Source organism: Pteropus alecto, unplaced genomic scaffold (assembly GCF_000325575.1).
Source record: "Pteropus alecto unplaced genomic scaffold, ASM32557v1 scaffold76, whole genome shotgun sequence".
Taxonomy (NCBI): Eukaryota; Metazoa; Chordata; class Mammalia; order Chiroptera; family Pteropodidae; genus Pteropus; species Pteropus alecto.
The window spans coordinates 2521026-2546789 of NW_006443138.1; the positions used below are offsets into that span (position 1 = coordinate 2521026).

The 25764-nt window shown below is 34.0% G+C and overlaps 1 pseudogene; it reads left to right on the top strand.

Moving 5' to 3' along the window:
* The first annotated feature begins 19454 nt into the window (after positions 1 to 19454).
* Positions 19455 to 19573, top strand: LOC112472395 (annotated as a pseudogene).
* The last annotated feature ends 6191 nt before the right edge of the window (positions 19574 to 25764 follow it).

Below are 25764 nucleotides of genomic sequence, written 5' to 3' on the forward strand. Positions count from 1 at the left end.
AGTGAAGAAATTGTCTTGTATGTGGGGTCCTTTAGCTCCTGCTGCTAAAGGCAACACCACATGGATTAGAGACAAGCTAAACTGCTGAGCCGTTTCAGTATTTTTAGCCCACAAGATTGTGATCAAAGTGAAATCATTTAAAGCAATTTATTTTACACAAAAATAAATAACCAAACAATCCAAATCATGGTATGCCTATGAAGGAATTTATGTGTATTCGTAGTTTATTCTGGTATAAATGTGAAGAGGAAACTTCACATTGATCACTGAACATTTTGGTTTTTGCATAATAAAAGGACATGCACATCACTTCTTGGAAAACATATTAATCCAAGTGTCTTAACTTCAGTCATGTCCAATAAGTGGCCATTAATTTCACTAATATGTCCTCTCTAAAATGATTCCAGCTGTATCATTCCCACATAAAGAGCGTCACGCTTCCTGTTGTTATTTCTTTAATTGGATTCCTCAATCTTTATTTAAGGCCCGCTGTGCTTGACTCTGGGGGGAATATAGAAGACAGTATACTGTCCTATTTTCAAAGAATTTCTCTAACAGTTAAGGGGAAAAAGGCATATAAACCTAATGTAATTAGAGAATAGTCCTTTACAAGACAAGCGACTTCTAAAATGTGTGGGATGGGTAATAAACACTTTATATAAAAGAGAGACAATGGGTGCTATAATAATAATAAAAATAATAATTATACTTTATACAAATTACAAGTAAAGGCTTAAGATGAGGAACAGATGTGAGATGAGAGCTGAAGCACAGTAGGATTGATACAGGCAAAGAAATCTTTCTAGTGAGAACTCTGTATGGGAAATATTGCCTTTGTGGGACATTTTATGCTTATTTATATTTAGAGATCGGGTCGATTGTATTTCTTTTAGTTATATCTATTCTAAAACACTTTCTTTTTGGCATAAAAAAATAGCAATTTAACTTAATGGTTAATAAAAGATGGGAAAAGATTCCACCAAGTCTCATATTTTAAATGATTAGTCTGAAATGTTAACAATAGTTGTTCCCCTCTTGAAGTTTCAAGAAACTTGGCAGCTGGTTTGTTTCCATCAATCTTAGCATGTTCCACTTAAATTTAACTGATCTGGGGTAACTAGGATATTCAACAAACTAATGCTCCCCTTTTAGCTCCCAACTTTTCACTTCCTTTTACTACTCATTAACGCAACAAATGTTTAACGAGCATCTATTCAATACTGGTCTTTTATATGAACTCCACTGGTTGTGCTTGTGTATGTCAACTCAAATTATTTTAAAGAGAAATTTATAGATTAAGCATATTCATTAAATATAGCTTTTTCTTAATACATTGTCCACTGTTCAACTCAGGGTGATCTTGGGCAGACCACCAACACTCTGGACCCTTCTGGGCACTGATTCTTTCATTTGAAACTGAGGATGTCAATGAGTTATAAAATTGCTTCTAGATCAAACATGCAATGATTTGTTTCCAAAGAATATTGTGTAAATTGAATTTTGGAAAATTAAATAATAATTTAAATAAAGTACATAAATTACTCTGGAGAACTGTGTTGTAAATCCTATTGTGAAATGAATTCCCTGTATTGAAAAAAGCAGTTCTTTAATTTTACCCAACTTCTTTTTCTTTTTTATATGCAAAAGCAGAGAATTGTGATGATGATTATAAGTGATGAACTTGGGAAGTTGTTAAGACAGAAGCTCAGTCACAGGGATGACACATTCATCAAATTTGGCCACAAAATTAAAACTAGATAATAGCCAAAATAGCTGTGTTAATGATATATCCAAAAAAGTTTTGCAGATACTTACCATTTGTAAAACACTGTGTGAGGTGTTGGGGGATATAGAAGATTCTGCCATGAGAAAGCTTATGTTCTAGCCAAGCAGACAGATATTAAGCAGGGAAGAGAGAACAAGCAGTGGAAATTCTTGAGAAAAGAAAGAGGATTATTTGTGAGATCAAAAAGAAAGTCAGTAGGAATGTAGCACTACATCAGGATGAAGCTGGAGAGCCAGGCAGGGACAAATCATTGCAATTCCATGGGTGTTATGTGCTGTTGAGTTCACTTCTTCCTTCCCCATGAATGAGTGATGTCCACAATGTCCTGTCCTCAAAAGCTCTGCTCAGCTCCTATAGACACATGCCTATGGAGTTAATCTATCTCATATTTGATATTTCTCTTTTCCTGCAGCCTCTATTTTCCCCAGCATTACTGTCTTTTCCAAAGAACCCTGCCTTCTCGTGATGTGCCTAAAGTAGGATAGCTTCAGTTTTGTCATTTTTGCCTCCAGTGATGTTTCAAGCTTAATTTGCTCAAGGACCCACTTGTCTCATTAAAGATAGTCTGGTTTTAATCTACAGGAAAGGGAAAAGGTTGAAAGAATTTTAACAAGAGAGAGATACATTTGCTCAAGGACCCACTTGTCTCATAGGTCACATTAAAGATAGTCTGGTTTTAATCTACAGGAAAAGGAAAAGGTTGAAAGAATTTTAACAAGAGAGAGATATAATACCATATATGACTTTTAAAATAATTACTCTATTTTTATGTGCAGATGGATGGAGGAGGAAGAGAATCAGTGTAGAGATACCTGTTAGGAGGCCATCACAGATGGCCAGGTAGGCTGGTGGCTACAGTAAGGTGGGAAAGGAGAAAAGTGAAAACATGGTCTTGAGGATAAGTTTGGGAGTTCTGGCATAATGAAGCATACATCTCTGCTGCCTGGGATGAGGATTATTCCTGGCCACCCATGTCAGGACCTAACTCCAATCATACTGGACAGAGGGCAACAGAGCCTGGGGACAGGCTCAAAGAAGCCTTCTGGATGAAGCACTACCTTTACAAATGAGGCAGCTCAGGTCTAGGCAGATGATGTGACTTCTCCAAGCTTCACAAATGATAAGAGACAATGGTAGGTTGGAAACCTGAACCCAATATGTGTTCTACCCACCACAGACTGCTTCACTAATGATAAGAGGCAATGGTAGGTCGGAAATCTGAACCCAAAATGTATTCTACCCACCACAGTCTGCTATAGCTCCTCCCATCTTACCCGATCCTCCTCCTTCATAAAATTGAGATTATGGTTCACGTCTTAGATTCCAGATGCACAACAAGCCCAACCCAATTTATTCCTCTTTCCACACTACAACTCTTTAAGCAGTTGGTGACTTTTTAGTTCAAAAGTTAATCTGGGAGAATTTCTCTGGCAAATAATTCTATTTGGCATATTTGGGGTCAGAAAGTTTCTGTGTAAAGCCAAGGCAAATTGTTTTTCTGTGTGAGAAGGTGACATTTCTCCCTACTGTACTATGATGATTTTTATTGCTTTATTAGGCCTTTCATTACTATGAGTAAGCAGACATAAATAAGGAGGAAGAAAGATCAGTTGTTCAGAAAGAAGATTGTAATAACTTCCTCTTCTTTTCTTCTAAATGAAACACAGAATAGAACATCATGAAACAAAGAATCAGCTAGGAGATGATATAAAATAAAAAGGGAGAATTAATTCTAATAGAACTTTTTTTCTGAAAAAAGGTTTAATTACACAGAGTATAATAATTTTAAAATAAATATGTAGATTTTTCTTTCAATTTAGGATCCAGTATGGAAATTAATTTACCCCTTTTTTAAGCTTAATTATTTTAGATAGTATTTGTACATAGGTATATGGTTAGATGTTCAGAATAGTGTAGTTTCATGTTTTCTCATTGCCACAAAATCATTCCAGACATTGTTTGCCTCTACTTTTCAGAATTTCTAAATAAATTGCATTGGTTGAGAAAGCATATAATAACTAAATTGATCCTATTGACCGATTTAAGAAATTTACCATTATAATTAAATTTCAATGAAAGAGATATAAATCATTTAACTCACTAATTAAATAAGAATTCTGTTCCAATATCCTGGCAAGTTTTTTTTAAAGACTTGCTTCCATTTATTGTACATGGCAATCGTAATAATGCTATACAAGACATCTGTCCCCAGGTGTAATGGAAGCATTGTGGAATGGGTGTGAATCAGACAACGAGCCAAGAGTGCTGTGCTCTAGTCTTGGCTCTAGTCCTGTATGACTTAGGCCAATTGCTTTGGTCAGGCTGCACCTCAATTTCCTCTTAAAAACTAGAAATTTCTTGCCAGTCCAACTCACAGTGTGGCAAAAGCCAAATCAATAGTACGTTTCAACTCAAGAGATAATGCTATTGAAAGTGTGAAATGCTGTAGAAGGGTATAAGTATGTGAGATATTAATATTGAGAGTGAAGGCAAGATGGATTTTGAATTTTCTCCTTTAAATTTTATCCCTAAATATGTTAGTGGGTGCTAGAATGTCAGGTCAGAGTGATGGTTTGACAATCTAGAGCAGACATATATATATCAAAAAGAGATTTTGCTAATTTTAATAAGTATTAAATCCAAGGAGTACTCTGGGTATAGGAAAAATAAATTTTTAGGCAAACGGCAAAGTTGCTTTATAGTTTTACTAAAGGGCTTCAATAGTAAAGGAAAGAAAGCACTCCCTCACTTTTATTCTCTGAAACAGTTCTCGTAAAGCATTTCATAGAACAATAGTTCTTCAAAATATTCTGCAAGATAAGATGTCCATGATCAAAAAAGTTTGAAATAATCAGAAACTCTGATGGCATTTAAAATGCTTTGACATATCCTGTGCTATATTCCAGTAAATGTATAAGACTCAATATATTCATACATATTCACATGTATCCATATTGATATAAGATCTCCATAATTTTCTAAGTGTGGTTTTCTTTTGTTCCTCAATTTTGTCGTCACCCCCACCCTTTCCATTTCTCAATCCTCAACTGCAAAAACAAGGAGCTGGGACAGACAGACACAAAATAAAATTTATTACAGTGCTTTCATGGTGTGAAAACTAAAAATAGTTAACAAAAAAATAGTTTAAGAAATATGCAAATTAGTCTTTCTCTAAACTGTTTTTTCTTAAATTGGTGTGCTTCCAGAAATAAGACCAATGATATGGGACTTGTGAATGCTCCTGCATGACATGAGAAAGAGACAGCTGCTGTAGTGTGCTCCAGTGCCTGAGACTGTGAGGTGGCTTGATGGCAGCAGCTGGGAACATTAGCAGCCTAAGCCAAGGGTTGGATAGAGGATGAGCCTGAAGCTGGGAACATCTGAGTGTCAGTGAGAGCCATGGGGAAGACAAGATGAGTCAGCCAGAAGGCTGGAGTTCCCTCATTTTAGAGAGAGAACACACCAGGAATTCCACCAGATGAAGAACTTTAGCAGGAGATCCATTAAGGCCTCCAAAGAGAGGCCAGGAGAGATTAAATAAACCTCAACCAGAGGCCAGTGAGAACCACAGAGAAGGAGGAGGGTCCCCTTTTCCTAAAGCCTTGCGAGACATAGTCTCTTTGAATGCAGACATCATCATGGGAAGGAAGGGGAGGGAATTCTTTGAGAATATAGAAGGATCCTCAATAAGAAATTTGAGCTTTGAATTAACAGAACATTTACCTAACAGGCTGAATTAATCCAATAAAATCAACAAGTCTACCAACATATTTATATTGATATATTGGAAGAAACAGTAGAGATTTTAAGCTACTTAATGCATGGCATGTAGTTCCTAGCATACAGTGTCATATACTACAAGCCTACAACAAATATTTGCTGATTATTTGATAAAAATGAATCAAAAACATTGAAAATCAAAATATGTTAGAATAAAAAATTAAATAGTTTCTAGTCCTCCCTCCCAATGCTCCCCAATCCTCATTACTCTCTGATCTGAGATCTTATACCCTTATACTTATATTCCTCATTCCCATTAGACTGACAATCAATTATTTATTTTTGTATTATAGAACTGGATTCATATTGGCACTCAATAAAATTTTATTGAAAAACAAGTAAATAAATGAAGGAAAGGAAGAATGACTATAGAAAACCACCTTGACTTAAAGATTGGGGTATTGAACCACCAGTCTTTAAAGAGAAGATGAAAAGGAGAGTCTATATGTGACATAGGTGAGACCTGAAACTAAAAATAAAGAAACTCTAGTGTTTTTGCTTGAGTTCAACTAAGAAAAAAATTTGCCCTTTCCTCTCTGTCTGGGTAAATAGAAAGGCTAAAAAGGATAGCTGTAAGGCATGTCAAATGATACTGGAAAAGATCTTATCACTTGAATTGTTGTGAAAATATGACTAGCTGACCGGACAAGGCCTACGCTGAGCAGGCTGGAAGCCAAAATCCACAAAACATGCAAATGATTTCTCAACAGTTAATCAACACAGATGCTTTGTACAAAGTAATTTTTATCAAGGACACCATACAGCCTTCAGATATTTGAAAATTTGCCAACCCCTAAAATTTAAATATGTTCAAACAATCTGCCATGCATTTAGTGACTAGGTCAATAATACTTAGATGAAAACTTAAATGCTTAAGGAAATGCCAGATTTTTTTCCTTATAAGTTTTCTTCTTACATTAGGTAAAAATGAAATTTAATTCAGAATAAGCAGAATTTTTTATTCCCTTAAGCCCAGTTGGATAATATTTGTTGAGATTAGAACTGCTACATTAAAAAGAAATGTGTTCTTGGAGAGGCAGGTCCAAGATGTTGACATAGTAGGACACAGAACTTGCCCCCTCCCATGAACACACCAAATATACACTTATATTTAGAGCAATTACAAATGAGAGACAACTGAGGGATTAAACAGCTTCTGCAAAACAAATGAGAGAGAGTGAGAGTGAGAACGAGAGACCACGTAGAGAAGATTGGGGAACTATGAGAGCTCTCTGGGAGTAAAAGTGCCGATGAGAGCCATTGTTTATGTCCCCTTCCACCTAGATAGTGTGGGTGAGAGTTCTATCCAAGTGCTCTGGCTGACTTGCAAGACTGCTGCAGCCCATTCCCTCTGCCCTAGAGCTCACTTTAGTGGGATCAAGATGGTGCTGAGGTGCACAGTGCACAACTGAATCAACAGGATGCCATTATGTGCATGTGCACACCAGGCCGCTTTACCTGGAACTCATTCCAGCAGACCAATAGAGTGCAGTGGTGCACATGCACAGGCCGCCCTGCCCAGATCCCACTCCAGCCATGGACAACCAGATTAGCAGGATGCTTCTTTAAATGCAAGGGCACCAGGCTGCTTTACCTGGAGCTCAGTCCAGTGAGGTCACAGAGCATAGCAGGACAAGCATACCAGGTTGCCCCACCCAGACCCCACTCCAGCCATGGATAGTTGGATCAACAGGGAGCTACTGCATGCCATACATAACAGGGCACCCTGCCCTGAGCCCACTCCTCTCCACTAGTCAGTGCCCCAGGCACCAACCACATGAGTTCACCTTGACTCCAATTAGCCTGCCAAAACAACCTGACACACAGTCTACACAGAGGCTGCTTCTAAACAAAGCCACTTTCTCAAGATTGGGAGAGATAGCTGTCTCATCTAATTCATAGGAACAAACACAGAAAGGCAAATAAAATGAGAAGATAAATATGTTAAAAATTAAGGAACAAGAACACCTCCCCCACCCACACACACACAAGAAACTGAATGAAACAGTGATGAGTAATTTGCCTGATAAAGAATTCAAAGAGCCTGATCCTGTCTGATTTCAGAAGCTAAGCAGAGTCGGGCCTGGTTAGTACCTGGATGGGAGACCATCTAGAAAGATCAGGCGCTGTAGGGGGGAAAAAAAATTCAAAGAAATGGTTATATGAATGCTCACAAACTTGAGAGTAGAATAGAGGAACTCAGAAAGAACTTCAACAGATAAAAAATATAATAAAGGACCAATCAGAGCTGAAGAATACCATAACTGAAATGAAAAATAGATAATACAGAAAAATGGATTAGTGACCTAGAAGATAAAATAGTGGAAATCACCCAATTAGAAGAGCAAAAAGAAAAAAGAATTTTAAAAACAAAGAATACTTTAAGTGACCCCTGAGACAACATCAAACACACTAATATTTGCATTATAGAAATCCTAGAAGGAGAAGAAGAGAGATAGGGGCAGAAGTTTATTTGAAGAAGTAATGACTGAAAACTTTCCTAATCTTGGGAAAGAAACAGACATCCAGACCTAGAAATCACAGAAAGTTCCAAACAAGGCAAACCCAAAAAGGCCCACACCAAGACAAATTGTACTTAAAATTACAAAAGTTAAAGATAGAGATGATCTTAAAGACAGTGAGAGGAAAACAACTAGTTGCAAAGGAAACCCGCAAGGCCATCAGCTGATTTCTCAGCAGAAAGTTTACAGGCTAGAAGAGAATGGAAGGATATATTTAGAGTGCTGAAAGAAAGGAGACTACAACCTAGAATATTCTATCTTGCAAGGTTAGAATCGAAGGAGAAATAAAGCATTTCTCAGACAAGCAAAACCTACAGTAGAGCAACACCACCGAAGTGGTTTTACAAGTATGTTAAAGAATTTTCATTAAACCAGAAATAAGAAAATACATGCAAGAAAAAATTTCATAAGTAAAGGCAAATATATAATAAACACAGCGGATCGGTCTCTTAAAAAGCTAGTATAAAGATTAAAAGACAGAAAAGCAAGATTAACTATAATAAATAAGGAAAACACAAAAGAAAAGATCTGAAATATGACATCAAAAACACAAAGCTTGGAGTGGGGAGTAAAAATGTAGTGCTTTTAGAATGAATTTCAAGTTAAATGCCTATCAGCTTAAAATAAACTGCTACAAGTATAGATGAATATGTATAAACCTCATGGTAACCATAAACCAAAAACCTACAAAAATGCACAAAAAATAAAGAGAAAGGAAATGAAATAAAACACTAAAGAAAACCAACAAACTCAAAAGAGAGATATCAAGAGAAGAAAGAAGGAATAGAGAACTACAAAAAAAAAAAAAAGAACAAAATACCATTAAGTACCTACCTATCAATAATAAATTTACATGTAAATGGACTAAATGCTCCAATCGAAAGACATAGGGCAGCTGAATGGATTAAAAGCAAGACCCATCCATATGCCTACAAGAAAGTGAAGGGATGGAAAAAGATATTTTATTCAAATAGAAACAAAAAGAAAGCTGAGGTGGCAATACCTATATCAGACAAAATAGACTTTAAAACAAATACTTTAAAAAGAGACAAAGAACATTACATCATGATAAAGAGGTCAATCCAAGGATATAACAATTGAAAATATCTATGCACTCATTATAGGAGCACCTAAATACATAAAGCACATATTAACAGACATAAAGAGAAAGCAGATCTAAGAGGAAAGTTCAGAGCTATGTAGGCCTATTCAAGAAACAAGAAAAATCCCAAATAAATAAACTAACTTTACATCTAAAGGAACTAGGGAAAAGAACGAACAAAACCGAAAGTAAGTAGAAGGAAAGAAATAATAGAGACCAGAGTGGAAATAAATAAAATAAAGACTAAAAACATAGAAAAGATAAATGAAACTAAGAGCTGGTCCATTAAAAGGATAAACAAAATTGAGAAACCTTTAGCCAGACTCATCAAGGAAAAAAGAAAGAGCCAAAATAAATAAAGTCAGAAATGAGAGAAAAGTTACAACAAATATCACAGAAACACAAAGGATCATTAAAGAATACTACTAACAATTATATGCCAACAAATGGACAACCTAGAAGAAATGGATAAATTTTTAGAAACATATAACCTTCCAAGAATGACCCAGGAAGAAACAGAAAATCCGAACGACTGATTACTAGCAATAAAAGTAAAGCATTTAATCAAAAACTCCCAACAACTAAAGTCCAGGACCAGATAGCTTCGCAGGTGAATTCTATCAAATATTTCAAGTAGAATTACCACCTATTTTTCTCAAACTATACCGAACAATTGAAGAGGAAAGAACGCTTATAAACTCATTCTACAAGACTGACATTACCCTGATACCAAAACCAGAAAAAAACACTCCAAAAAAAGAAAATTATAGGCCAATAACCCTGGTGAACATATATAAAAAAAACTCTCACCAAAATATTAGCAAACTAAATTCAACAACACATTAAATGGATGTCCCACCATGATCAAATGGGACTTATTCCAGGAATGCAAGGATAATTTAATATCTGCATGTCAATCAAGGTACTGCACCACATCCACAAAACTAAGAATAAAAAAAATCATATGATCATCTCAATAGATACAGAAAAAACTTTTGGCAAAATTCATCATCAATTTATGATAAAAACTCTCAATAAATTGGAGAGGGAACATATCTCAACATAATAAAGGCCAGATATGATAAACCCACAGTTAAGATTATATCCAACAGTGAAAAGTTGAAAGCTTTTCTTCTAAGATCAGGAAAAAGACAAGGATGCTCACTCTGCACTTTTATTGAATGTAGTATTAAAAGTCCTAGTCACAGAAATCAGAAAAAAGGAAATAAGTAAAAGGCTTCCAAATTGGAAAGGAAGAAGTAAAACTGTTACTATTTGCAGATGACATAAAACTATATACAGAAAACCCTAAATACTTCACCAAAAAACTATTAGAACTAATAAATGAATTCAGTAAAGTTGCAGGATACAAAACTAATATACAGAAATCTGTTATATTTCTATACACTAATACCAAAAGATCAGAAAGAGATTAAGAAAGCAATTTCATTTAAAAGCATCGGCAAAAAATAAAATAAAATTCCTAGGAGCAAATTTAACCAAGGAGGTGAAAGACTTGTACTCTGAAAACCATAAGACATTAAAGAAAGAAATTAAAGAGGACACGAATAAATGATATATCTTCCTTGATAATCCAAAATTTAATATTCAAATTTTTTTGAATAAATACCAACAAGTGGCATTGCTGGGTTGTATCGAAGTTCTATTTTTAATTTTTTATTCCTCGGAGCAAATTTAACCAAGGAGGTGAAAGACCTGTACTCTGAAAACCATAAGACATTAAAGAAAGAAATTAAAGAGGACACGAATAAATGATATATCTTCCTTGATAATCCAAAATTTAATATTCAAATTTTTTTGAATAAATACCAACAAGTGGCATTGCTGGGTTGTATCGAAGTTCTATTTTTAATTTTTTGAGGAATCTCCATACTGTTTTCCATAGTGGCTGCACCAATTTACAATCCAACCAACAATGCACAACACTTTTCTTCACATTCTCACCAACACTTATTATTTGTTGACTTTTTGATAATAGCCTTTCTGACAGGTGTGAGATTGTATCTTATTGTGTTTTTGATTTGTATTTCCCTGATTAGCGATGCTGAGCATCTTTTCGTATGTCTGCTGGCCATCTGTAAGTCTTCTTTTGAGAGATATCCCTTCCAGTCCTCTGACTATTTTTAAAATCAGATTGTTTGTTTTTTTTTATGTTGATTTTTATGTATTCTGGAGGTATTTTGAATATTAACCCCTTATCGAACATATTATTTGCAAATATCTTCTTCCTTTCAGTAGGTTATATTTTTGTTTCGTTAATGGTTTCCTTTGCTGTGCAGAAGTTTTTAGTTTGAAGCAGTCCCATATGTTTATTTTTGCTTTTGTATCCCTAGCCTTGGTCTCAGGACTGTTGAGCTGTGATAATCCCCTACCCATGTACACTTAAACTTCATTGTAACAGACTTTTAAAAACAGACAAAATCATATTGGGTTGAAATCCTTTGATACTTTAGAAATTAAGTGACTAGATTATTAAATATGCCACATTAAAGAGTATGGACTCAGAAGTTTATGACTAGCTCAACAGATTAAATCCAACAAGTAGAATTTAATAAGGGCATTGAATATCTGGTCTTTACTTGAGTACTAAAAGTTCAAGTGCATAAGTACAGGGTAAGGGAGATGACTTTTAACAACACATATGAAGAATTTTGAAGTTTTATTACCAATAAATTTAATTATAGTCTGAAGTGTGACTATATAATTGGTTACATAGTGGCTTCTAAGGATATGCAAGTCCTAACCCCTGGAACCTGTGAATGTTCTGTTATATGGCAAAAGGGACTTTGTAGATGTGATTAAATTCAGGCTCTTGAACTGGGGAGATTACCCTGCATTACTCAAGAGGGTCTCAAATATAATTCTTATAAGAGGTATCCTTATAAAAAGGAGGCTGAGAGAGAGTTGACTACAGAAGAGAGAAAATGTGATATGCCAACAGAAGTAGGGGGAGAAAAGGCAATCTGATATGATGAAGGGGTCACTAGTCAAGGAAGGTAGGTGGTTTCCAGAAGCTAAAAAAGATGAGAAAACAGGTTCTTTTCTAGAGCCTCCAGAAGAAACCAACTCTGCCAACACCTTGATTTCATCCCCATAAGACTCATTTTGAACTTCCAGAACTGTAAGAGAATAAGTTGTGTTGTCTTAAGCAACTAAATTCATGGCAATTTGTTACAGCAGTCGTAGAAAACTAATATAGACACAAACCGTTTCAGTTGGATCACATCTGAATTAATAAATTCTATTCGAGTCATTGCATATCAAGAAGGTTGTAAGTTTCTTGGAGTGACTCGTAATTATAATTTCCAAACCACATCATGAGAGGAATGTTGGGAATAATTGTTTCTACGTAAGAAGAATTAAGGACTTGAGATTTCAAATATTTTGAGAGTCATCATGTAAAAGAGGAATTAACTTGTCCCAAATGTCCTTAAATGTTGGAACTAGTGTTGCAGTTTGTAGTTTTACATTAATTTGTGTGATTATTTGTTTAATGTGTTTCTCCTTCACTGTTCTCTGAATTTCATGATGGCAGAGATTAGATTTAGCAACCATTTTATCCCCAATGACTAACAGGAATAGGAGCCACTCAAAAAGAAAAAAGGGAACAGAATGATAATCTTCCACTGTGGGAGTTAGAGTATTGATGTACAGAATCAGTGATGACCTTTCTACCAGACACTCTAATAGGCAGCAATTATCATTAACTCCTTTTATAATTTACTGACTTACAATTTATGAAAAATAAGATAAAGATAATAAGGAGAGGTTTATGGTAGATGAATTATTAGCGATCTGTTTTTTGAAGAATTCTGCATTTTGAACTTTTGGAGAAATTATTTTATACATGTAAGTTGTAGTAGTAAAATCAGAACCACTCTACAGTAATTTTTTTCCACTCTGCCTTCAAAATATATCCAAAACCTGGCCCCTTTTGACCACATCCACTGCTTCTATATCCTAATCTGTGTTACAATCATCTTTGACTGGGTCATTACAGAAACTTTCTACATGGTCTCTCTACTTCTATCCCTTTCTCCTTGTAGTCTATTATCCATACGGTAGCCAAAGTGATATTTAAAAATTTAAGTCAGACCAAGTCCTTCCAATGTCTTCCTACTTAGAACATAAAGTCCTTGCTATGGTCTGCAAAACTCTATTGTATTAGTTATCGATTGCTACATAACAGAGTACTCCCCAAACTTCTGCCTTTAAACAACAATAACCATTTCTTAGAGCACACAATTTCTGTGAGTCAGGAATAATGGAGAGACTAAGCTGGGTGGGTCTGACTCAGGGTATCTCATGAGTTTAAGTTAAGCTGTCAGCTGAGACTGCAGTTGTCCAAGAGTTACTCACATGGCTGGCAAGTTAAAGCTGGCTCCTGACAAGAGACCTCAGTTCCTTGCCACATAGACCTCTCCTTGGGACTGTTGATTGTCCTTATAACATAATAGCTTACTTTCCCCAGAGTGAGTGATCCAACAGTGAACAAGGTGGAAGATTTTATATCTTCTATTGGAAGTCATACACCATTATTTCCACAACATCCTATCATTTACATACATCACTCTGTTCAGTGTGGGAAGGGATAGTATATGGTATGGTTATCAGAGACAGGTATTAGTGGGGCCATCCTGGAGGTTACCTTTCTGATTTCATCTCCTATCACTCTCCTCATTCCACTTCCCATACTACCTCTTTGCTCTTTCTCAAATATGTTATGTGCATCCTCTCCTCAGGAATTGCACTCACCTGTTCCAACTGCCAGGATCACTCTTTCAACAAATTGCCATACAGGTTTTTCCTTCACTTTATTCAGGGTTTTGCTCACATGTAACATTAACCCAAGACCTTTTCTTAACCACTTCTACATAAAAAACTCACTTCCAGTGAGCTTTTGAGCTCCTAACTTGCTTTAAAACTCTCGTTATTGCACATACATATTTATTCACTTATTGGGTGTGTCTCTCTCTGAGAATAGGGATCTGGGTCATTAGTGTATTCTTAGTGCTTAGAATAGTGCCTGCATACAATAGATGCTCAACAGATACTTTTGCATAAATGAATGATTAATGAATTCTATATAACATTCAAATAAATTTCTAATCATATATATAGCCAGAGAGAGCTTCTTTTAATTTCATCCTTGTCCCAGGCATCATGAGTACTTCTTAATTTAATATTAGATTAAAAGAACTTCTATCAAATCACTAAATGAGACACTTAGCTTAAGGTAAGGAAAATTAAATACAAGCCTATGTTGAAAATGTAATAAAACAAGAAATGTATGTTTGATTTTAGTCCATGATTTTTTTCTTCTTTATGTAGGAACAGGATTTATAGTTTCAGTAATTATTTAAGAAGATTTAGCAAATTATTTACAATGTAGCAATCAAAAAATTAGAAAATTTGGATTATGTAAAATACATTTTAGAGCATTGAAGATGCTTAATTCTTACTTAATTTTATAATGGTATTATAAATTTTTATAATTATAAGGAAGGAAATATCTGGGCAGAAAATCAGGGCTCTTGCTCAAGGGACAAGAGAACCGAGCACATATCACCTGCATTATCACTGGAGATTTGTTGTCTGAGGAAGTTATAGCGTTTGTCTCCTCCAATTAACCTTTTGTTGAGTTTCTCAAGTCTTATATAGAAAAGTTTATTCTATGTAATCTAAGTTATTTTATATAGGTCAAACAAGAAAATGTCTGAGGAAATCCTGAAATGACGTATGCATATTCTTTTTGCTGCTAAGTAGAGAAATGAAAATATTGGCTAAATAGAAGTAATTACATTTTTCTCTGCTGTTCCAACCCTCATTTAAGTCTAAAGAGCATTTGAAATGATCTTGAATATTCTACTACCTTTGGGAGAGAACTAACTGAGATGTTTAAAAACCTCTGCTCAGTTTACAAAATATTAGGTTACATGGTCATGTGCCTTGTTGCCTATATCCCTTGATTTTACCTGTTCTTAATAGAAACTGCTTACAGCCAATCTGGGGCAGTAAGAACATAGACCTTTTCTTTCTATGCAGCAATTAAATTGAATTAATTTCCTTGTGTTCCCTTCTAAAAAATGTAATGTCACTAGTGAATATATCTTTGGATACCTCTGCAATTTCATCCTGGAGTCTTACACAACAAGGAGGTGGTAGAAGTGGTATTCATCAGTTATATCATCTCCTTAAAAAAGTTAAAACAAGCAAGAAAAAAAAGGGAGAGGAAAAAGAGGAAAAAAGAAGGAAGAAAAAACAAGAGAGGGAATTCTGATTAATCAGAAAAAGTTCTTCAGAATTATATAATCTCTAGTGCATCTTAGGTAGACTTACAGTCATTTACTTCCTTGAATTTCAAAAGGACCACTCTGAAAAGGCAATCGCCTTCATAATGTGGAACTTTGCTAAAGATTCCAAGGACCTCATTAAAATCAAACTACAGAATGTATTATAATACTCTTAGTTTCTCAGTTCTGAATATCTTTCTTTAGGAGTTTTTCCTCCTTTCATATTTCCTGGTTTAGGCCTTATGAAAAGTGCTATCATAAATGATAAGAGACTATGACAGAGTTTCAAATAGAAACTTCTTTATCCATGACGTTTTATAGGCAAATAATTTATTATTATTATTATTATGATGGAATTTTTAATATAATTATTGCCATAGACTAAATATTTGTGTTACTCCAAAATTCATATGTTGAAGCCTAATGTGATGCTATTTGGAGGTGGGGCCTTTGAGAGGCAATTCAGTTTAAATGAGCTCATGAGGGTGGAGCTCCCATGACGAGATTAGTGTCTTTTATAAGAAGAGGGAGAATAGCGCCATCTCTCGGCCTTGTAAGAAAATAGCAAGAAGGCACCCATCTGCAAACCATTACCTGGCCCTTGTCAGAAACTGAATCTGCCAGCACCTTGATTTTGGACTTTCCAGCCTCCAGAACTGTTAGAAGCAAATGTTTGTTGTTTAAGTCACTAAATCTATGGCATATTTTTATAGTAGCCTAAACTGACTAAGACGATTTTCTTTGGCAATGAATATAGAACAATTAAAAAACACCACTTGTGTCTCCAGATCTCTAGTATAGGCAAGAATTCAACAAGAAGAAATAGAAATTATCTTTTAATAGTTTTATCGGTTTTTATTTTATAAGGCCCGCAGAAATGTAAAAACAAAACAGTCTAACATAGAACAAGGATACAATTCTTTAGAATGATTGTAGTGATAAATTTAAAAATAATCTAGAGGATGCAATAACTCGTATTAGTGGCAATAATCACTGACATCGTTATCTTTTTTGAATATTTATAGACTGTTCACTGAATGTACAGAATTTTCCTTTACCACTGAGTCATTTTCCAAAATAAGCTGGGCAGTGTATCCAATCCCTTTGGTGGGATTTAAAAAACACATATATCTTTCCTTCAGCATTTTGTACACATACCAGGTCCCATCATCTCTCATGATCTCTCTGTTCTGTTTATCTACTGATAATGGAGAGATGTTTCATATCCCTTGTTATGTTGGGGTGAAAAAAAGATTGAGAATAGGTTTCTGCAACCAAAAGAACTTCTACTTTTGTTCCACTGGTCCCATTATAGCAGTTTGGTCAGGTTGTTTATAAAGGAGTACCTCTCCATACAGTTCAGTCATGTGAGAATATGGTTTAGTGTAGAGAGCACACAGATATCTCGAGACCCAAGACACAGGTTAATGGTAACTACAATGTAAATACCCAGCCGATCTCATCTGTCTGTCTTAAATATAGCTGGACTGCTTCCCCTTATTATCAGTTTACCTGGCTCAGAAAATAGAAATTGAAATAGAAATAGAAATTGGTCTTAAAAAACTTAAATCAGGAAAGCAAATATCATGCATAAAAATGTATGTGATGTGTTCCAAAACCAACCAAAATGATAGAGAATTAGTCACTATTTGGTATTTAATGTCAATATTATCCTTCCTGAGCACAGTTTTGAACTTGAGGTTAATCCATTTCTGCCAGCTGTATACTGTATACTCCTCCAGGTCATTTCAGAATATACCTCTACTTTTACTACCAATTGGCAATATGCATGCACACCTTATCCTCAGAATCTACTCTAACCTAATTCTGATTATTCGGAGTCAATTCCAAAAAATTATTACATATTGATTTTGCCTGATATTTTCTGTTCTACTTATAAAATTAGAATTAATTAAAGAAATTTGGAATAAATACCAGAAATTCAAGATCACTTAAGCAACTTTTTTTTACTCAGATAATAAATTGTGAAATATTTACAAAGCAGGAGCTCTATACTTATTTATAAATATTACTTAATATTTATTTAATTATACAATGTTTTAATCATTATTTACATGTAGCTTCAATTAAAGGATTGTGTATGTAATTTATTCATTTGCATATTTAAAGTGTGCTGTGACATAAATTCCTTAGCATGGCATATTTTAAAGTTTATATGAAAGTTAGAGTTGCTATATAGTTAAAACGTTGGTCAGTTCTCATCATCACCCATGGGAATCAGTAGCGGGGGTACCTAGGTTTAAACCCAGATCTACCCCTTACTAATTATGGTTAACCTACTTAACCCACTCTATGCCTCAGTTTCCTTTTTTGTAAAATGAAGCTAATAATATCTACTAAACTGCAATGTAGGAAAATAATCCAGTTAACTTCTCAACAACTGGTTTTACTTCATGGTTGTATGTTACTTGGAGATTTTATTTTAATGAATAAATATTTAAGAACAATTTCATATGACTACCACAAACACAGACTTTACATTAAGACCATTTTCTCCACTGGCATCAAGAACTGAGGGAATTAAATGAGTGATGATCCCTTCTCCCTAAAATAAACCAAATAATGCCCTCAATTTTAGTTCTTGTGAAAGTGACCCTCCTTCTGCTCCCCATGACCTTATAAGAATTATCTGAATATTGAGATAGTAAATAAGAAATCATGAAGCTAATTTTTTGGAAGAGCACAGATTTTGGAATTAATAGGCTTGAATTCTGAGGTGTTTCCTCTTAACAACTGTGTGATTTGGGGACAAGTTTATTAAATTCTAAATATATGGTAATGAGTTTAGTGTAGGTAAATTCTGGCAAGTGTCAGGCACTTGGTATATAGTTCTAGTGGAGCTGTGAATTCTAACCTGAGGGAAACAGAAGCTATTATCTCTTTTAAATAAACCAAATTTGGCATGTTACAGTGTATGGAAAGGTCTGTGAAACTGTATCACTTGTGAATGAAATCTCATGAGCCATTTCTTGGCCATATACATTTATCAACAGAATTTTTTAAATATAGAAAATTATAACCCGACATAATTAATTTTGGTCCACAAATACCAGCTCCTGCTCAATAGAGGAGGAGCTGCATCAATGATCCATCTGCAGATTCAAGAACTAAGAGAAACTATGGCATTTACAAGCCATTAGAATAAAGCCTATACAATTGCAAATCAATGTTATGCATTTATTAGATGCATGATTTTAAAAATGCAATGTTCGTTACACTATTCATTAATTATAACCCAATATGTACATTTATTCTGGTTATGATGCTTCCAAAGTATTTTCTTGCCAAAATCTTTGCCAAAGTCATAAGGCTCAGCAGTTACCATAATCACACATCTGATGTTCCTAGAAGCTTGGCTGTGAACACACAGTACAGTTTTCCATTCTTTATTGCATGGAAGCTGCAGTAAAGTCTTTTAAAAAGTAATTGAATTCTGTCGTTAGTAATTGATGTCCAGGGCATTCAGTTCCATTGAGCCAGTTCTTGCTCTCTGAGTAAAAATTTACATAATCAGCAGTACTTGGCATTACTTTAAATGTTTAAAATATCAACCACATAATAAAGCGTAAAAATAAAGTAAAAGCTATTTTTCTGGTTAATGAAGCAAGACTCATTCAAGAAAAACTTAGTGACCCTAATGTTCATATTGCAGGAACAATAGAAATGCTAATCTTACTCCTTGCTAATGCACATGCACTGGCCACATTTTAATCTTTGGGTCCCTTATGTGTATTTGTAGCATAAAAAATAGAATGAACACAGTCTCCTTACCTTTTTCAAACACCACACAGAGCCTTGATTCATATCCCTGTAGCTGACCCTGCTTCGGTGAAGTCTTTGGCTAGCAACTCATCATGAAACTACTAGATTATTAAAGCATTTTTTCAATATGAAAAATAATGTATTATCATTGTAGACAAATACTGAAAGTCTACAGCCATGCCACCCTGAACAAGCCTGATCTTATCTGATCTCAGAAGCTAAGCAAGGCTGGGCCTGGTTAGTACTTGGCTGAGAGACCATCTAGGAAGACCAGGTGCTATAGGTGTAAAAAATAAAAAATAAGGAATTGTAAGCTGACAAAGTTCTTGCAATCTGTGAGGTCAACCAAAAGGTTGCCTCGCCTAATAAATAAATAAATAAATAAATAGAAAGAAAGAAAAAAGAAAGACTGAAAAGTATAACAAAATAGAAATCATCCTTCGACTCATCATCTAGAGATATCCAATATCACATTTTGATAAATTTTCTTTTCAGACCTTTTTTACACATATATATTTGTTGCAAAGCTTAGTGTGCAAGTCATTTTTCCAGGTAAACCAGGTATAACAAGAAGTAGAGTGGGGAGAGGATGAGAAGAGAAAAAGTTCTCTGTGTAGGAGATATTTCACACAGCATTGATGTACTTTCTAGAATAAATGTTAATGGAAGGTGAAAAGTCAGAACAGCATTACAGAACACAGCAAATATGTAAGAGAGTGACCAATATAATGATATCTGGTATTCTCTAAGGGAATGAAAATTTACATGATGGAAAAAATAAATTTTATCTGGGTCTAGCCTCTGTATAAATTCAACTGAAATCTAAAAATATTTATTTTTCCTTAAGAGAATAAAAAAACAATAATCTAATCAAATGGGGCCTACGTAATTGCTCTGGCATTGAAATCTAATTGTGAGGTAAGATTGGTCAAAGCATATCCAATAGACATTTTGAAAATGTGAAATTAAGAAGGCTAAATTTCATGGAAGATAGCTTAGATAAATTTGGCCACAAATGAAAAGTTTTATTGGATGTTCTAATTTCATCACACAATCCATCATAGTTAATCTTAAATTTTATATTTGGTTGTTATATTTAATGTAGATGATAACATTAGCCAGGAACCAGATTCCCAGCCAAACTGAAATAAAGGACAGCAGAGTTTTATCTTCATATTGACGTGGAGCTTGTCTCTAGAGCCTCTCTTGGCTCTTTCACAAGATCTTCATTGTCATGTTTGCTCAAGCTAATGGGACTTCAGTAACCCTGTGCTTCTGAACTTTCGACATATCCCATTGATTGTTTTGATTGATATTCTGACTTTTCTTCTTGAAGAAAACAGAATCTTCTGCCAAGTTAAGCAACACCATCCTTTCCTTCATGATCACTGCTCAGGTACTTGAAACGAACTTCATGCTAATCCTTAGAATCCTTTTAATTAAAAACATTTTGATTGGTAAATTTGTATTTAACCTCTATTATAATTTTGTCCACTTTTCTAAGTGTTCATTACATAGGTCATATTTACAATTTTTAAAATACTTTTCTATGTAATTAATCTGATATTTTATACTGAAATCATCTTTTCCTTTAGCTATAATAATTAAACTACAGTGGTTCTAGACATAATTATACCTTATTCTCACATTATTAATAATTTTTTAAAAATATTTTAAATTATAAGTACATGCTCCATGCTTAATTATTTACATTTGTGATCTCATCGTATTATCACACAGCTCCTGAAAGAGTACTGAGTTTCAGATAACAAGAGACAAAAATGATACTCAAATATGTCTGTCAGACTCCAATGCCAGTGTATTTCACAACATTATGGTTATTGCAATCAACTCCTTTCTATTCCAACTATGGATAAAGGTATTCGACAAAACTAAATCTGTCATAGTTTATCAACAATTATTGCTGGTGATGTTTCTTCCGGAGACAAATAGTTATCAATCACTAAATGACATTCCACACTACGTTATTTCAGTACAGTTTTCATTGCATGAGATGATTTCTTATGTTTCATAAAAATAATTTTTTAGGATCTTGACAAAAGAAAAGTGTTAAAAAAAAAACCTCATGAGAAGACGTCTTAAAACATTACTCTTTCACTAGAGTAGGCAATGGTAAAAACAGAACAAGACAAAAAATTAGAATTTAACTACTGATGTCATCTTCTTTGGCACTTATCCTATACTGATATCTTGAGCCCTTTCTTTATTGTTAGCCCCTTCTTTATTAGTTTGGAACTAATTAAAGCTATGATGAGCAAGATAACTCTAAAGAGCTCAGAGTTTATGCAGAAGAACTTACCAAGATTTGAGTTTAAAATGCAGAGTCCTAAGATTCACCCTCACTAATTTAGATTCCGTAATGTGGAAAGGGACCAAAACACCTCTATTTTCAATAAGTCCCAGGGGTGACTGTGGTACAGAGTGATTGGAACTATTCTCCGAACAGCAATAATCTAATGGGAAATATAGACAAATAAACAATCACAATAAAATATAAGTTGTAAGGTAGTGGTAAGCACAGGGTACTATGGGATACATGAGTATCTTCTAATATAGACGGGTTAAGAGAAAAAAACAAGAATTTTAAGTCTTTCTATGGTATTTCTATCACAATCACTGCTGAGCCACATCATCCAAAGAAAGTAAAAATCAAATTAAGAAAAGTATAGGTGAAGAATCTAGTCTGGAGGAAAACATGTCCCAGGAAGCAAAAATAAGTTTTCTACAAGTGCTTCATGTTTTGGAATAAATGAATGAAAGCTAAAGTCAATAAAATGAACATTTAAACAGTAGATACTGGTGTGGTTCAAGACGTACCACCCCAAGATATGGTATCTTGGCATACTGATACCATTTTAAGATGAAATAATTTGAGAAAATGGCAGCTCTGACTTTCTCTCTACCCTTCTTCTTTGAAACAGGCGTTAAAACCTCACATATGAGAGTTGCTCTTTCTATACCAGGTGGAGCATCCTTATATCTGAAGACAAAGGGAAACAGCAGAATCCAAACAGTCCTTGCTAAATTTTCCCCAATTTACTATAATTACCTCATACTCCTTGACCTATCATATCCCTGTATGACTGTCTACTCTTCATCAAACCTAGCATAAAAATACTCACATCTGTTTCTTTTAGTCTTCATTTCCTTATGAAGGTGCTTGTATCACATATAAGTTATATTTAAAAAGTTTGTATGCTTTCTCTTGTTAATTTGATTATCAGTTTAATTTTCAGATCCATTCAGGGACCCTAAGAGGGTCAAAAATAAAATTTCTTCCCTTACAATGCAAAACAACAGAATGAAATAAAAAGAAAAGTGTAGACCTAAGGAAACAAATTAAGGATCATCAACATTATTATATAACCAGCACAAATTAGAAACAATAAAGAAAAATATATAGCTAAAAATACAGTGATTGATGTGAAAGAAGGCTTCAGTGTATGGAAATGCAAAAGACCATTAGATTAAAGAAACAAACAAACAAAAAAACAAAAAAACAATAAATGTTCTGGTCAGATTTAGAAAAACCAAAATAATGGTACATACTGTTTGGAAAGTAGAGAACCCCATAAATAGAAGAGAAAATATTCAAATATATAATACAAGAAAATGTCTCTGGGATGAGGGAAATTTTTAATTTTTAGACTTGAAACATTATGTTTATTCTGGGAGAATAAACATAAGCTCAAGTTTTGAGCTTCACAGATAAAGACTATCAGAGCAAACACATACCAGGAAATTGCCACCCTGGCCAAACAAAAAAAAAGAGTACATAATATCAATATCAGAAAAGTTTGAAGTCAAGGCAAAGATCAGTGAAAAAGATGAATAAGGGAATTTATAATGATAAAGGGTACAAACTACAATAAAAATTAGATCTTAAGGACGTTTATTAATGAAATGACATTAACAAAATCACTAAGGCAAAATCTACAGAAATACTAGAATGAATAGAAATATAAATTAAACAAAATATAAGTAAAAATCAATACAACAAAATTAATAAAAGAAATGGCATATACATGTATACGGACATGGATATATGTATATCCATCTTCTGAGACTGCTTTAGCCTGATCCTATTCATTCTATTATCAGTCTCATTATTTTCTAAATATTCAGCAATTTTAATTTTGACTTATTTTGAATGGAATTATTAAGAGAGAAAAATTTTGTATTGCATTTTTATTATTACTTGTTAATTAAAATCAGAAGTTATACTTTGGTCTATATTTAAATTTAAAAATTACTGAAGTAATATTTGTAGATTAATCTATGATCACTATTATATGTACGCAAATTCCCTCATTAGTTATCCAAACCCTTATCTATAAAATATTAAAGACTGTGTTATGAAAATGTTACATAGGTAAAAATGTCTACATATACATATATATATTTATAAGATTTCCCTTACCAATTATACACATATCCGTGTCAAAGGCCATAACTTGAAAATACAGAATGACACTTTTTTACTAATGTTTCCAATTTATAGAAATAAATTAGGTCACAATTAATAAATCAATAATTGCTAAAATTTCAATGTAGTACAAAGTTTAGTCTCTGTTATTAAAAAACAAAAATTTTAAAATATAAAAATTATCTCTTTTAACTAACCTCACTGAAAACAGAAATCAGAATTGCAAATGTAGAATATTTAGAAAATAACGAGAATAAAAATAGAATCAACAGAATTAAGCTAAAGCAGTGCTCTTAGGGGATAGAATATACACACATGCATATATTAAGTATGTATTATATATAATATATAATTTTATATAAATATATAATACATAGTGTGTTATGTTATACAATATATAAATATATGTAATAAATAAAATACATATATATTTTATACACACACAATTTTAGACCTGATAACTTTACCTAAGAAAGTTCTCTGGTGAGAAAATCCCAGAAACAATAAAATATATAAACCACAATGAATCCCAATTAAGAATAAGAGAAAGAAAGCACTAATGTACAAAATTGGAAATAAAATTGAGTTAATAGCCACTGTGGTGAATTAAAAAGGCAACAAATTCTTAGCCATTCTACCATCAATGGAGTAGTCTAAGTCCTCTCAAACATGGCTTCTCGGCTTGGCCATATGACTTGTTTTGTCCAATGAAACATGAGTAAATGTAGTTGGGAATGGGGTTGTTGGGGGATCAGAGACTTGATATGTGCCTTTGCTTTGCTACTTACCTTCTTGGAACTCTGAGACCACCAGGATGTGAGGAAGCCCAAGATAACCTAATAAGAGATAAAAGCCATGAGAGAAGAACCATGGTGTCCCAGTGAACAGCCAGCACCAACTGCTAGATATGCAAGTGAATCCATCTGGACTCTCCACTCCCTGTCAAGCAGCCACATAAGTGATCCCAGGAAAGACTAGCAGAAGGACCTCCTGGGTTGCCAATTTGCAGAATCATAATGAGCAATAAACTATTGTTGTAAGCCATGATGAACAATGAACTATCATTTTAAGTTTTGAAATGATTTACTGTATAGCAATTGATGATGGACATTCAAGCATTAATTAGAAAATACTTTGTCCATGAAAATTAATTAAATCAATAGAATAGAAAATTCAGAAATGAAGATAAAATCATTTTGGAATTCAATATATGATAGGTGGAATCTCCTGTCAATGGAAAATATTTCCATAATGCTGGATTGGATAAGACTTTTCTGAGCAAAATACAAAAACTTAGAAGCCACAGAGGGTAAGATGGGGAGATATGACTACATGATAATTAAAACTTTTTCTTAACCACTAAGGAAAAAAAAGCCACAAACTAGGTTTAACTACAAAGGGGAAAACAATTTAGTATTAATTTCCTTAACCACAGCAAATATCTATAACATGAAATCTGAAGAGCCTTATAAATCAATAAATCAATATAAACAACCAGGTAGATAAATAAGCAAAAGATAAGTGAATTCGCACCAAACAAATACAAATGGTTTATAAATATATAAAATGTTTTCCAAACTCATTTATAATTAAGAAATGCTAATAAATAATATGATTAACCTATCAATTAGCAAAAATGAAAACATATGATAATACCAATTGCCAGTAAGAATGAGAGAATCAGACCTATTTATACACTGTTCATCTGTTTGGAGAGCAATTTGGCACATCTATCAAAAATGCTCTGCTCTTTGATCGGGCATTAAGCTTCCAGAAACTAATACTTTTTTTTCCCCTCTTTTGATTCTCCCCCGCCAATTCTCCCCTTACCTATGGCAACCACCCCTGACCTATAGATGTTGCCATTTCCCCTTAAGAACTGGATCTCTGAAAGCGGGGCATCTCCTCCCACATGCTCGTGGCTTGCACCCGGGGCCTGGAGCACCTGGGGTATGGTCCGTGGCTCCACCTGGGATGCGAATGCAGGACCTTCTGCATGTAAAGCAGACATGCTAACCACTACACTATGG